Source organism: Lactuca sativa, chromosome 1 (genome assembly GCF_002870075.4).
Source record: "Lactuca sativa cultivar Salinas chromosome 1, Lsat_Salinas_v11, whole genome shotgun sequence".
In the NCBI taxonomy this organism is placed as follows: domain Eukaryota; kingdom Viridiplantae; phylum Streptophyta; class Magnoliopsida; order Asterales; family Asteraceae; genus Lactuca; species Lactuca sativa.
The window spans coordinates 237,190,731-237,204,333 of NC_056623.2; the positions used below are offsets into that span (position 1 = coordinate 237,190,731).

Below are 13,603 nucleotides of genomic sequence, written 5' to 3' on the forward strand. Positions count from 1 at the left end.
TCTTCATATCATCATTAATTTCATTGAATGACGTAAACAAGAAACTAAATTGATGTTGAAACGAGAATGAGTAGATAGACTTTTTTAAACAAAGAATGAATTGATAAAATCAAAATTGATGTCGATAATGCTATTACTCACAAAGATCGATTCCAGAACAGATGAGCAAAAGATTTAACAATCATGGATAAGAATCTTCAATTGTTGTTCGTTGGCTCCGGCTTCTGCCCCCGGCCCTAGATGCCCTTTCCACCATTTCGATGGCGAGAGCCAGGTCAAGGACTTCATCCATACGCTTCTGCATCATCCAAAAATCCCTAATTCGATTTCATGTTAAGATACAATAAGATGGTTGACAACCTGACATTTTGGTGAATCTCACAAATTTGGCAACGAAAACGGGTGATGAATTGGGTGACCACTGTACCCTTAGGGCCCAAGCAAGGCAACTCATTAGTGAGTCGTTGATGTGTCATCTGAGTTGGGTGAGTTGACTCTGTAACTGAGTTAGGTGATGACTAGGCAAAGAAACTGGTTGAATTGGGGCAAAAGTCCCTAATTAGCCGGTAAAAAGAGAATTCATGCCCTTATAAAGCCAAAAAATAACAATAGGGACCTTTTAAACCAAAATGTGAAAGTTCGTGGGCCTACGGTGACATTTTCCCAATACTTTTTACTCAAAATAATAATATAATTTTATTTTTAACCCAAAATAATTATACAAGTTATATGTTAAATGGAAAGAACATACAAAATATTTTGAAACAAAAAAACATACCTTTAATTTTGACAAAAGAAAACAATAAACTTTTATTTTTAACCCAACCATGTGCAATCATCATCCACTTCCATGTTTCCACAATGAAACATCGCCGCAAGAAATCTATTTATTAAAAATTTTAACTTCTATTTAGAAACTATCCACCGAAATCAGTGACGAGTTTAGAATGGAAAACCATGTGGTTCACTAAAAGTCGGTATGGTTAAAAAAAATGTGCTCAATCGAGTTGGTTCACCAAGCAAAATAAATGTTTTAGTATGTATAAAAATTATAGTTGAAATGACTAAGCCCGAATTGGGTATTCCTTAATTTTTTTTTACTAAAAACAACATATACTTGGAGTTAGTTGGTCTAAACAGACATCAGCAAGCTTATGTTGTACAAATGTGAAAGAACAAACATATATTTATAACAGAAAACTCTTTAATCATTGTTTTCTTAGAGTTAACGTGAGACTAGTTAATCTCAATTATGATATGCCTATATTGTCTTTAGATTATATCTTTTTTTATTCATTTTTTTTACCAAACACATTAAGGTAGGTCCTTCAAAATATTTAAGATATGTCCTAAATGTTTTTTGTATATGACTTGTCATAAACTATTTAATTTTAGGTGGGTCAAGTGACCCACCTTCCCGTAACATAGCCTCGCCACTGACCGAAAAAAAACTAATAGTCGAAACAAAGTTATTGTCGTTCGTCGCATTGTGCGGGTATATCTTTATACCTTAAAAAACATTTACCATGTTTTGCTTAATTTTAAGAGGTACAAGACCTTATGCAATATATACAATTAATTAATGCATATTAGAAAAGATAATCAGATCTTATCTTATCACGTCTAATATGAAAAAGTCAAATGCATAGTTAAAATCGGAAAACTCATTCTAATCGATTGCCAGACCCTCACCATATTGAACGAGTATTCCGAATGCCAACAGAATCTGTCAACACCTGTTACAATTTATCCTTCTAGGGTTTTCAATTGGGGAGCGAGCTTGAGAATTTCATCTATCCTTCTAGGGTTTTCAATTGGCCGAAATTTGTAAGAGTAAAGGGTCTATTTGTAGTGTAGATAGTATGCCCTTGATAGACATAATTTGAATATAATATTAATATTTCAAATTAGGTAATTATCAACCTCCTTAATTATCCACATGAGATAATCTAGAAACCCTAGATTATCCGGATGAAACCGTCCACCTCCTTCCCTAGAAAGGTTCTGGAACCTCTTGCTCAATATTGAACAATTACACTTTAATTTCTAATTAAATATTAACTAAATATTACTATTTATAATCAACATTTTATTTTCATAATATATTAACAAATCATTTATTTCAATTTATTAATCAAATAATAAATTCAGTCTCTCTCTCCAAAAGTCTGCTTGTCTAGTTGCTAGTTATGAGGACAACCCAAAAGAACTGTGCTACTATCGATTCAAGTATATACCAATTATAGTTATGGGCTTAGACACCTAATCCAACAATCTCCCCCATATATAGCATCTTCACCCAATTCCAGTTACCACCTCGATCCACCAAATTCCAGCGTCATGACCACCGCCGTCCTCTACCCTCCTCCATATACGTCTCCATCATTGAATCCGCACAACAAGGCTAAGCAAATCATGTTTGTTCTTATTTGATAAAGATGGACACAAATCGGTCTAAAACCCTAGCACCCACTTCAAAAACTAAAAACCACATTCCTTTATTCTAAGTGTCAATTGAATCGATCAATAAGAAATACTCCCTCCGTCCCAATATTATTGTCCACAGACAAAAAACACACAGATTAAGAAAAGCATTAATTACCACTAACTTTATTTAATAAAATGACTGTTTTGTCCTTACTTTGCATTTAATGTTCCATTAAATGCTTAGTTGGTTAATTAATAATAAGGGGTATTTTGGTAAAAACGTTATTTATTTTTAGAAGTGGACTATTATTTTGGGACAAACCAAAAAGGAAAGATGGACTATAATTTTGAGACGGAGGGAGTACTTTATAATACATCTCAACTCTCAATCTCGGTGCCTATCTTCATCCAACCTATGCCCAAATCTCAAATGCTTCACATGATCACGTTATCTCCGCTTCTCCGCCGCTCCCCTGCGCCTCCTTCATTACCACTATCAACCTTTACCGTCGTAACCACCATCGCTTCAGCTTTGCTTCATTTAAGACCGGGTCGGCTTCAACAACGATGATGCCCTAGCCTAGGTTTTCGGCAATGACCACTAACAACTGCACCATCATCGCACGCCGCCTTTCAGAAATCCTAAAGCATCGTTTCCACCAATACAAACCTCCAAACCTCTAGGTTTGTGTTCTTCGTTTTTAGTTTGATTTTCCTTCGTAATTAGTAAATAATAATATTTTTTGGTGAAATTGTTGTAGGGTTTTGAAGATGTTTGGGTATTAAAGATTTTCTATTGGAAAAAAAGAAAGCAGGGGTGAGATCGACAAAGAGGTTCTCCTAAGTAGGTTACGTTATTTGCTTCTATATCTCTCTGTCTTTAACATTCTCCCATTCCACACAAACTTTCGATTTGCTGCTATTAACTGCATAAGAAATGGAAAACATATAGCACTTGACTTAATTGGGATTTTCTGTTATTTTTTACATGATTGTCATGTTCTCTTTGATATTTTTTTTGAAAATCCAGGATTAGAGGTGGCAGTCGTGTCGTGTCGGGTTCGTGTCGTGTCGTGTCAAAACACTAAACGGGTTGAAAGTGTTTGACTCTAACTCAACCCATTTAATTAACGTGTCGTGTCGTGTCAACCTATTTATTTTCGTGTCGAGTTCGTGTCGGGTTTCAAGTTAGAGGTATACCTTGAAATATGTCGTATCATGTGAGGTTAAAAGATTGAACATGTTGAAAAAGTAGGAGTTGGATAGAAGGAAAGGAAAAGCTAATAGTTTGAAGGGAATAGATGAAGTCATAGCATGTTCAAATGACAAAATTTAAAAAGTATGAGTTGGGAGGTGGAGGACAAGATCATGAGGATGAGAGAGTGATTAAAGAGACTATATAGTTTGAGAGATAATGAAAAAAATGAAATTGAAATCTTGATCTAGATGACTAAGTCATTTCAACATTACAAAATAACTCAATCAAAATGTTTTCTTTTACTTATTGTTTTGGTTTTGTATCTTTCTAGTTTATTTAAAAAATTCAAAAAACTTGCATATAAATAAACGGGTCATTTTCGAGTCATAGTCGAGTTGAAATTCTCAACCCTAACCTTACCCGTTTAGTTATCGTGTCGTGTCGTGTCAACCCGTTTATTTAAACGGGTTGAAATATCTTTACCCAAACCCGTTTATTTCGTGTCGGGTTTCGTGTCGTGTCAATTTTTGCCACCTCTATCCAGAATACATTTCCCTCTGGCTTGAAATAGAGTTTTAGCTTATGCAGGTTTGCCGTTTGCCCCTATTCTTTCCTTTTCTACTATGGTTTATATGTACATGTTTATTTAAATAATTACATGTTTTATTGAATAAAGGAAATAATATTAATATTTTGTTTTGGTATGATGTAGTGAATATACACATAGCTGATTTAAGGAAGTTGAAGGAATGAAGGTAATGAATATAATATATTTCATTCATTGAGGGTATGAATGGTTAATGATTTGTTGTTGTTGTACATTGAGCTTGAGGGTTTGAATTTCATACATATTATATGTTTTTTATGATTCCTTTTTATTTTATTTTTCTTTTTTGCAGAGTGTTTTTTTTAGCAACGGTATAGAGAAATCATCCCATAGTGGTCTAAAAAATAGAGGTGGCAAGTTTAGGTTTTGAATTTGTTTATTTGTGTGTATTTTTATGTAAATATGTGTATTTGTGTGTATACTGGTTGTTGTTGGCAGGATGCAAAGCAAGGTACATGGGTCATGAATGCCTTTCAGGGAAGCATTTAATTGATTGATGTAGGAATGTTTTACATTTCAGATCTTTATGGTTTTTCTTGCTTAAATCTGTTATCATCAAAATTTGATTAATTGATTAATTGATTTTTTTATGGTTCGATTTGAATCTCTATTGATTCTGTAATTCATATTCGTTTGAGTATGATTATGTAAACAACTCATATGTTTTTCCAAATATGAATTCTAGGTTATGGACTGGGCTACAAATGCAGGCAGAATAAACAAAAAACAAAAAAGACGATCATTAAGACATTAACCCCATGAAGGCATAGAAATATGCATGTGATGTTGCCCTCCTAAGAAGACTTTCAAACTTAAAATACAGCTTCTAAATCACCTAAAAGACATAGATTTCAATGTTTGTCAAGTAGTACTGCGTACTGCTCCACTAATCATAGATGTGCATCATTTAGTAGAGTTATCTAACATATGACAACTTTACTTTTCATTTTTTTTAGTTAATGAATATGTAGTTTTCATGCAATTTCAATAAAGTCAATATATGAAAATGTTAAGATTTTATGTTATAAAAAATATCATAATGTTATGATATCCATTTAATAACTAAATATATGTTTTTTTGTTAATAAAATACGTAATAACTATAAAAAAACGTTCTGATACGACTGTAAAAAATATAAACTAACACTAGGAATGTTTGACGAACAGTATCAAGAATCATTATTATTTCGACACAAGAAAAGGATTTTTCACACCCCTTTCTTGTATCGAAGACTAGGAAGACGAATAACCCCTCCCAGAAATATTTGTTCCCTTCAATTATCCGTTCTATTTTGCGTTTACTTTTGTATAGGATCTAGCCGATATAATAATTTGCACTGTAGCGGGTATAGTTTAGTGGTAAAAGTGTGATTCGTTCTATTAACCCCCTTAATAGTTAAATGGTCTTTCGGTTTGATTCATATTCCGATCAAAAACTTTATTTCATTAAAAAGATTCAATCATTTACCTTTCAATGACACATTCAAGGAAAAATATAAATTTTCGGGATTTTTATCCAAAGGTAAATTAAAAAATGAAAACTTGGATTATAAAATTGCGAAACAAAATTTTAAAATTGGATCAATACTTCCAATTGAATGAGTATTGTCACACCCCAAAACCAAGAACAGCGGAAACGTTCCGGGGTGGAGGACGTCATGTGAAGTATCATAACAGTGTAAAGTAGTAAACAAGCAACAACATCATTCATTGCATTAAAAATAAAGTTTTAATACATGTGTGTTCTTTCATAATGTACAACAATAAAAATGAATAATCAAAATATGACAAGTCTTGACTGTGCTCCGTCTTCTCAAGGCCTGGACATCGTACCTGTCTAACTGGTGACCTGAGAATACAAGTTATTTTGAAAACGAGTATCAGCCTAAAGCTGGTGAATTCATAAGTATTTAAGTGTCATTGTCTTGTTTGGAAATCTGTCATGATTGTCTGGCAAATCTTTAAATGTAACAATTGATATAAGTTTGAAAATCCTAGAAAATCCCTTATTTCCTACAAGTATGAAATGTAGTCTTCTACCAAGACGCGAATGTTTTGTAAGTAAAATGATAGTTTTTCCTTTCTATTGACTAGTACTAAAGTACTTAGTCTAACTCCTCATTTATGTGAAAGTATCACAAAATAATGTAAACAGGAAAAAGTATATGATAGTCTTCTACCGAGACCTAAATGTTCTGTAAGTAAAATGATAGTTTTTCCTTTCTATTGACTAGTACTAAAGTACTTAGTCTAACTCCTCGTTTATGTGAAAGTATCACAAAATAAAGTAAACAGGAAAAAGTATATGATAGTCTTCTACCAAGACCTAAATGTTCTATAAGTAAAATGATAGTTTTTCCTTTCTATTGACTAGTACTAAAGTACTTAGTCTAACTCCTCGTTTATGTGAAAGTATCACAAAATAAAGTAAACAGGAAAAAGTATAACCGTGTAAGTGTTATCCCTGGGTTACCAGGACTAACACAACATCACAGAAGCGAAAGGTATAACTTAATGAACATTCGAAGATTGTCCAATTGTCCTCTGTAGCAGCAGCAGGTTGGAGGAAGGGTTAGTCCCGAAATCGATCTACCTAATATAAGTAGTAACCTTAGACATCCGTAGATGTTCATCACCCACTGGTGCTAACAGCTGGGTTCCGGAATGGTTAGTCCCGTCTAGACATCCCCTTCAACTGGGATGGGCAAGAAAATTTACACAGAAGGCACTAATAAATCTTCCTCGTAACTCTAGGTACAAGCATCCACGTAAGTGAATACAGGATAATGTATCTATGTAACAGTACTCATGTATGGTATTCATGTAAGCGTATTCAGATAAATGTATCTATGTAAATGTACTCATGTATCATGAAATCCTAAGTGTACTCATGTATCATGTAAGGTACTGGTATAGACTCATGAATGAACTGACTCTTGTGTGATTCCTTGTAATAGGAATAATGTTTGATATCTTCTAACTATCCCTATGATAGTTAACTGAAAGGTAATTGGTTGTTCAAGTAGGTTTATACACCCTTGCTACACAAGAGTGTGGGAAACTAAATGAAGGATGAAAACTATAATTTCTAACATGTATATGAACATAAGTGTATAAGTATAGTTTTGTTCAAGAAGGTAAAAGTAATGGTTTGGTAAGATATCTAAGAGTTTTGAACAATAATTAAGAATGACTTGATGTCATTTTAATAAACATTTCAAAACTAATACTTTTGTTATCAAGGTATTTTAAGATAGAAAACCATTTCATGTATCACCTTTTGAAGTATGTGAAATCTACTGAGTGAAAACACAGTTATAAAATACATAAGATTGATTTAATAACATACTGTTTTCTACTTGTATTCCCCCCCCCCCCCATTAAAGCATTTAAAATCATTTAAAACATTGATTAAGGGGTATGAACTCACTTGTTGTGGGTGATACGGATGAACTGATGAGGTAGGACTGCTAGGTGTCAATTGGAGACTTTAGACACACACAATGGTCCTAGTTACATATGAAGACATATGTATATAAACAATTAGTGATTATAACACTAATTAAACATGTATAAACATCCTAATGCGAGGAAAACACTTTTGGTCAAGTGCTAGGAGGCTAATTGGTTGCAACAAAGGAGTGCAAGACCTCTAATGGGAGTTTATGGCCAAATGACCATATGTTTTGGAGTTTACGGCCCAGGGGAGTAAACTCCTGGCCGTAAACTCTCAATAAAGTCCCTAAATGAAGCCTAACATTTATACAACTCATGTGGTGAATTGCTTCTAGGCTTAAACAAGTGTTTGGGCTTCCTATTAACTCCTTTGAGGAGTTCACGGCCCTGGGACCATATCCCATGGAGATTACGGCCGTAATCTCCTTTGGGAGGAGGTTTATGGTGTTTTCAAGTCATTAATTTCACTAGGAATAAAGCTAGGCTTTTGTACTTGGCTTTAGAAGAGTTTATGGCACCATTTGGCACCATTTTATGGAGTTCACGGCCCTAGAACCTTTTGGGCCGTGAACACCTTACTCTTGGTGTTCTAAGTGTGTTTGCTACTCCTAAACTCATTTAGGTACATGCCCAAATTATTCTCTTGGCTTAAGGAGGATTTTTAAGGCATTTTGGCACCTAAACATGGAGTTCACGGCCCAAGAACTTCCTTGGCCGTGAACTCACTTCTTTCCTTAGTTTCTAATTGATTTGGGGTCTAAAACATGTAATGGAGGCTTCTAGTTTGAGTTCCAAGGCTTTGAGGGGCATTGGGACACTTTTGGCCCTTAAAATGGAGTTTACTTCCCAAGGTGTTCTTGGGCGGTAAACTCCCAAATCTTGGGGTTTTGGTCCGATTTTGATGTTTCTAAACACAATCTAAGCTATATAATATAACTAGATCGAAGTACTCACAATTTGGGATAAAAACCCAAAGATCCGTGAGAGAGAATTTTTGGCTTTTCTCTAATTGGAAATGTAACTAATGAATAAATATGGTTCAATTTTCTATATATAGTCCTGAGATTTTTGGTAGAAAATATTTTATTCCCGGAATAAACTCTAATATCATAGAGTATTGGAATAACAGTGTTGCACAAAACCCTAGTGCATCCACTCTCCTGATATCTCCTTAAGTGTTAAACCTGAAATACTCAAACTTATACCTAAAGTTTGGAATTTTGCTGAAACTGTTCTAACTTCTATTGGCTTGATATTGTTTGTTCATAATGGAAATTTCGGGTTGTCACAAGTATGAATAAAGAATCCATGGATGAAGATAGAAAAGTAGATTTCTAATTTCTAATCGTAACTAAATCTTCACTTTTTTGAACCCTGTGAATTGTGTGAAAGTAGGATACTTCAAATTCGGGAGTCAAAAAGTTTTATAAAACGTTCTTGGTGGAAAAAAATGTGAATGAAAGATACCACTGAATTGAATTGGGTCCAGGAATCTAAGAAATAGTGAGAATTCTTGATCTCTCTCAATTCTAAAATCCAAGACTTGAATTCATGTCCTGTCATTAAATTCCTCCTGATTTATTAGAACCAAAAGAATTCCATTTAAGCATCTCATTGCTTTAGTTGAAAGATTCCATTTGAAATGGAATCTGGTCATTCACTATGACCCGCTAAGCATCCATGGCTAAATGGTTAAAGCACCTCCACTAGCAGGTTTTTTCGGAAAACTCTATTTATTCTGGTGTGGATGGCAGGCAGGCCTATATTTCTTGGTTTTAATAGGACTCCTTATATATTCCAACATTTTACTTTTATTATATATTCCATACATCACACTAGATAGATATCATATTCATGGAATATGATTCACTTTCAAGATGCCTTGGTGGTGAAATGGTAGACACGCGAGACTCAAAATCTTGTGCTAAAGAGCGTGGAGGTTCGAGTCCTCTTCAAGGCATAATATTGAGAATGCTCATTGAATGAGCAATTCAATAAGAGAGCTCGGATAGCAATACTGATTCGATCCGAGCTCTCTTGGAATAAGTTCGGCAGCGGATCACAAAATCTTGGTCATCTTCTCTATCTAATGAATGGGGAGTCCGCTTTAAAACCGTCCGCCCTGCACCCACCCCCCAAGTATATGCTTCAACAGGAATCACACAAGGGTAGATTATAACTAGTAAAATGACCGCCCGTAACCCAGCAGCTAAAGTACATTACATAGCATTACATAGTTCGTTTTAGGGATTGGTGACTTACCCATTCAGTGACTTTGGTACTGGACGTTCCCCAAACGGGTACTGTCGGGTCAGGTGAATTCAATAATAGACGCCTGTTGGCATTCCAGCCTTCCTTCGCCTTTCATGGCCACATATCTTTCTGGCTAAGGAATAAGACATCCTTATCCTGTTCCATGAATCCAATTTGCATTTCATCCGGGAAAAGCCATCTTTTTCTCAACAATGTCTTTGTCATTTGATCTAATAGTGTTCCGTTAGATAGGAACAGATTTGATAAATACTGATAACTCTCGGATAGAGTATTAGAACGGAAAGATCCATTAGATAATGAACGATTGGTTCTAAGCCATCTCTGGTGATTAATCAACAATTCGAAGTGCTTTTCTTGCGTCTTCTTGATAAACCAACATTTACATAGAGATGTAGGACGATTTTTTTGGGGAGTAAGAAGCCCCTTTGACATCTCTTCATCTGCAAATAATTCTCGATGTGAAAACACAGAGACAAAGGGCTGAGCTTTGAATAGGAAAAAGAGTGGATCTGTAGGGTCCCAAATGAATTGGCTTATTCGAAAAAAGCCTTGTTCTTTGGAAGATATATCTCGTGTCTGGTACTACACGGTTCCACTCTGCAATAACTCTGAATCATTCTCTTGAAGCTCATCCTCTTCATCATAAATGATCCGCTTGCCCCGAAATGACATGGACCAATAGGGAAATCCCAATTCATTGGGCCTTTTGATACAATCAAATAGAAAGCCCCAAGGGCGCCATATTCTAGGAGCCCAAACTATGTGATTGAATAAATCCTCCTCTATCTGTTGCCGCTCGTCCCCTCTTCAAACTCCGATTCGTCTTTTTCATAGAGAAATCTCTGATCAAGGATAGAACAAGATCCATTTTGCATCATATCTAAGGGATTCCTTGGTTCAGGTCGAAGAAGCAATGTCACTCGATCCTTATCAAACTGACTGCATGTCCGTGAGGATCCCACCAGAGCGCCTTCCACTTCTAATAGGCCACGAACTAGACCATAATCATTCTCAACGAGTCCATAAGGAGTGATCCCATTTTTTTCATCAGGTCCGGGTAGAGACCAAAGATCTTGAGTGACCGATCCGGCAGAACAACTCATAAGATAAAGAAGTATCGTTAATTTCTTCATGCTCGTTCCAAGTTCGAAGTACCAATTGTACAAATAATAACTTCGTTACATGATTTCTTTTTCATATAGATAGATATAGGATCTATGGGGCAATTACTTAAAAGTACATTTTGTGCTACAGCCCTTCCTATCTTATAGAAAAGGATTCCATGATCCTGGACCGATCTTACATGGGATCGCAAATCCCAAATTTGTCTATGAAGAGCGGATCTAATTGTATTAGTATCTATAATTGATTTATTCTGTGTAATACTAATCGATAGGGCCTTATTGGTAAGTGCTACAAGATCTCATGCATTGGAACCCATGGTTATGGACCCGAATCCATTAGTATGGAACATTTTCTTTTCCAAGTGAAATCCCCTAGTATATGAAAGAGTGAAAAAGTGCTTTCGTTGTTGTGGAATAAGAAGCCTTCGTATCTTAATGCACGTATTTAATTTATTCGGAGCTATTAGAGCGGGATCCACTTTTTGGGGAATATGAGTCGAAGCAATAACAAGAATATTTCTAGTTTCATAATCCCTGGAGAGAAGGTTCACTAATAGACCTGGGGACAAGTAATTCGACTCATTCACATCCAGATCATGAATGTTTGGAATCCATATTATGCAAGGAGACATTGCTTTTGCTAATTCAAATTGAAGGGTGATATAAAGTAGGTCTTCATCTTCAGGCATCATATCCATAGTTAGCGCATTCATGCTAGTTAGCAGTTCCAGCTCCATATCAAGGATATTGTCACTAGCATCAATATCGTCACTAGCATCACTATCGTCACTAGCATCAACATCAATATTATCAAAACCTTAAGACTTGTTATCCAGGGACTTGTTCAGAAATACCGTAATGAAAGGAAGATAGGAGTTTTTCGCTAGGTATTTGACCAAATAAGATCGTCCAGTTCCTATAGAACCTATTACTAAAGTACCCCTGGAGAGGGATAAGGCTAAACGGAGCGAAAAGGGTTTTCCATGAGATGGGAAATTCAAACTATTAGCCCCACACGAAGTTTGTGAATAAGTGATTGTCTGATAATGAGCAAGGAATATTCGTCTTTCTGCTAAAGAGGATGTATTGAACTCATAATTCATTAGATATTTTTTATGAATGTCAACTAAGTATCGTAAGTAAATTGCTCCCGGTTGTTCAATCATTTGATAATCAGAGTCATTCTTTGAGAAATGATCACTATGAGTCAGACTCAATAAAATTTGATCAATCCTTTTTTCTGTCGTTAAGGTGGAGAACTGAATCAAGAATTCTCTTTTTTCATCGTCAATCGAATCACTGTTTGCAACCCAGGATTCTATTTTATCATCAATCCAGTCCCCTTTCACGTTTTTTAATCAAAATTATAATCTATATAATAAAATAAAACGAGGAATCAAAAAATTATAAAAGTAATAATAATTTGATGAGCAAGAGATATTAAAAACCTAAAAGGCTCTCTTTTAAAAACTATTTTTTTAAGAATTATAGTTTGACAAAAAAAAAACCTTAATAATAGTGATGTTCATATGTATTTGATTTCTTTTTTACATAAATACATATGTACTTTCTATTTTTCAACATATATTGGCAATGTAATTTTATTTTTTTTATCCAAAATGATAATGTATTTTTATTTTTAACTAAAAATAACAACATACTTTATTTTTAACCTAAAGCGTAATGAATTTATTTTTCACCCAAAACAACAAATCAAGGTTGTTAAGACATGGATCTTATATGGAATCGTTTTTCGTTTTGCAAGATCGTGATCGTGATCGTAAAATCGAATCGAATCGTAAGACTCTACCAAAAGCAATTTAAAACATAAAAAATACATATTCATCCATCAAGTGAACAATAAATATTGTAAAACATGAGAAATACATTTTTAATACATCATTTAATCACTAAAACGAAAAACGACCCAAGTAAGTCGGGATCAATTTACCTACGTGAGATCATAGGATCCTACGATCAGGTTCACAATTTTAACAATCTCGAAAAAATAAGAAACAATTTTTTGAAAGTGTAGTATCATCGCCACTGTATTCGCCGTCCAACTCCATCTCACATTAAAATATATTTTCTAAAAAATAAAATATACATTTCGATCATCAAATTTCAGATTTTAAATAAACTTTGCCGAAAAAAACTAATTGACAAAACAAGCTATTCGGCACCCACTGCTTTACATGATTAATAACGACATTGAAGTCTATACATCAAATATGATATATAAAAAAGTATTACACGATTAATAATACACAATTAAACATGTTTTCATGTATATTTGTAAATAATCCAAACATTTCATTTTTAATTTTGATTGATTTCGTTTCTATTAGCATGACTCTTAGTGATAATTGTTTAGATGTAATAAATTATTTGCATAAAAGAACTAATTGACTCAAGAAATTGATTTTTGACGAAAAAAATCGTACCCATCGCTTGGCGTGGGTAAACAGCTATATATATATATATATATATATATATATATATATATATATATATATA

At 34.3% G+C, this 13,603-nt stretch overlaps 1 long non-coding RNA gene across 1 annotated transcript; it reads left to right on the forward strand.

Annotated features, from left to right (window-relative positions):
• Positions 1 to 2,795: 2,795 nt before the first annotated feature.
• LOC111899282 (uncharacterized) lies at positions 2,796 to 4,937 on the forward strand. The gene is made up of 3 exons (XR_008229887.1): positions 2,796 to 3,111; positions 3,189 to 3,271; positions 4,170 to 4,937. It is a non-coding gene; the product is annotated as an uncharacterized LOC111899282 (long non-coding RNA).
• The last annotated feature ends 8,666 nt before the right edge of the window (positions 4,938 to 13,603 follow it).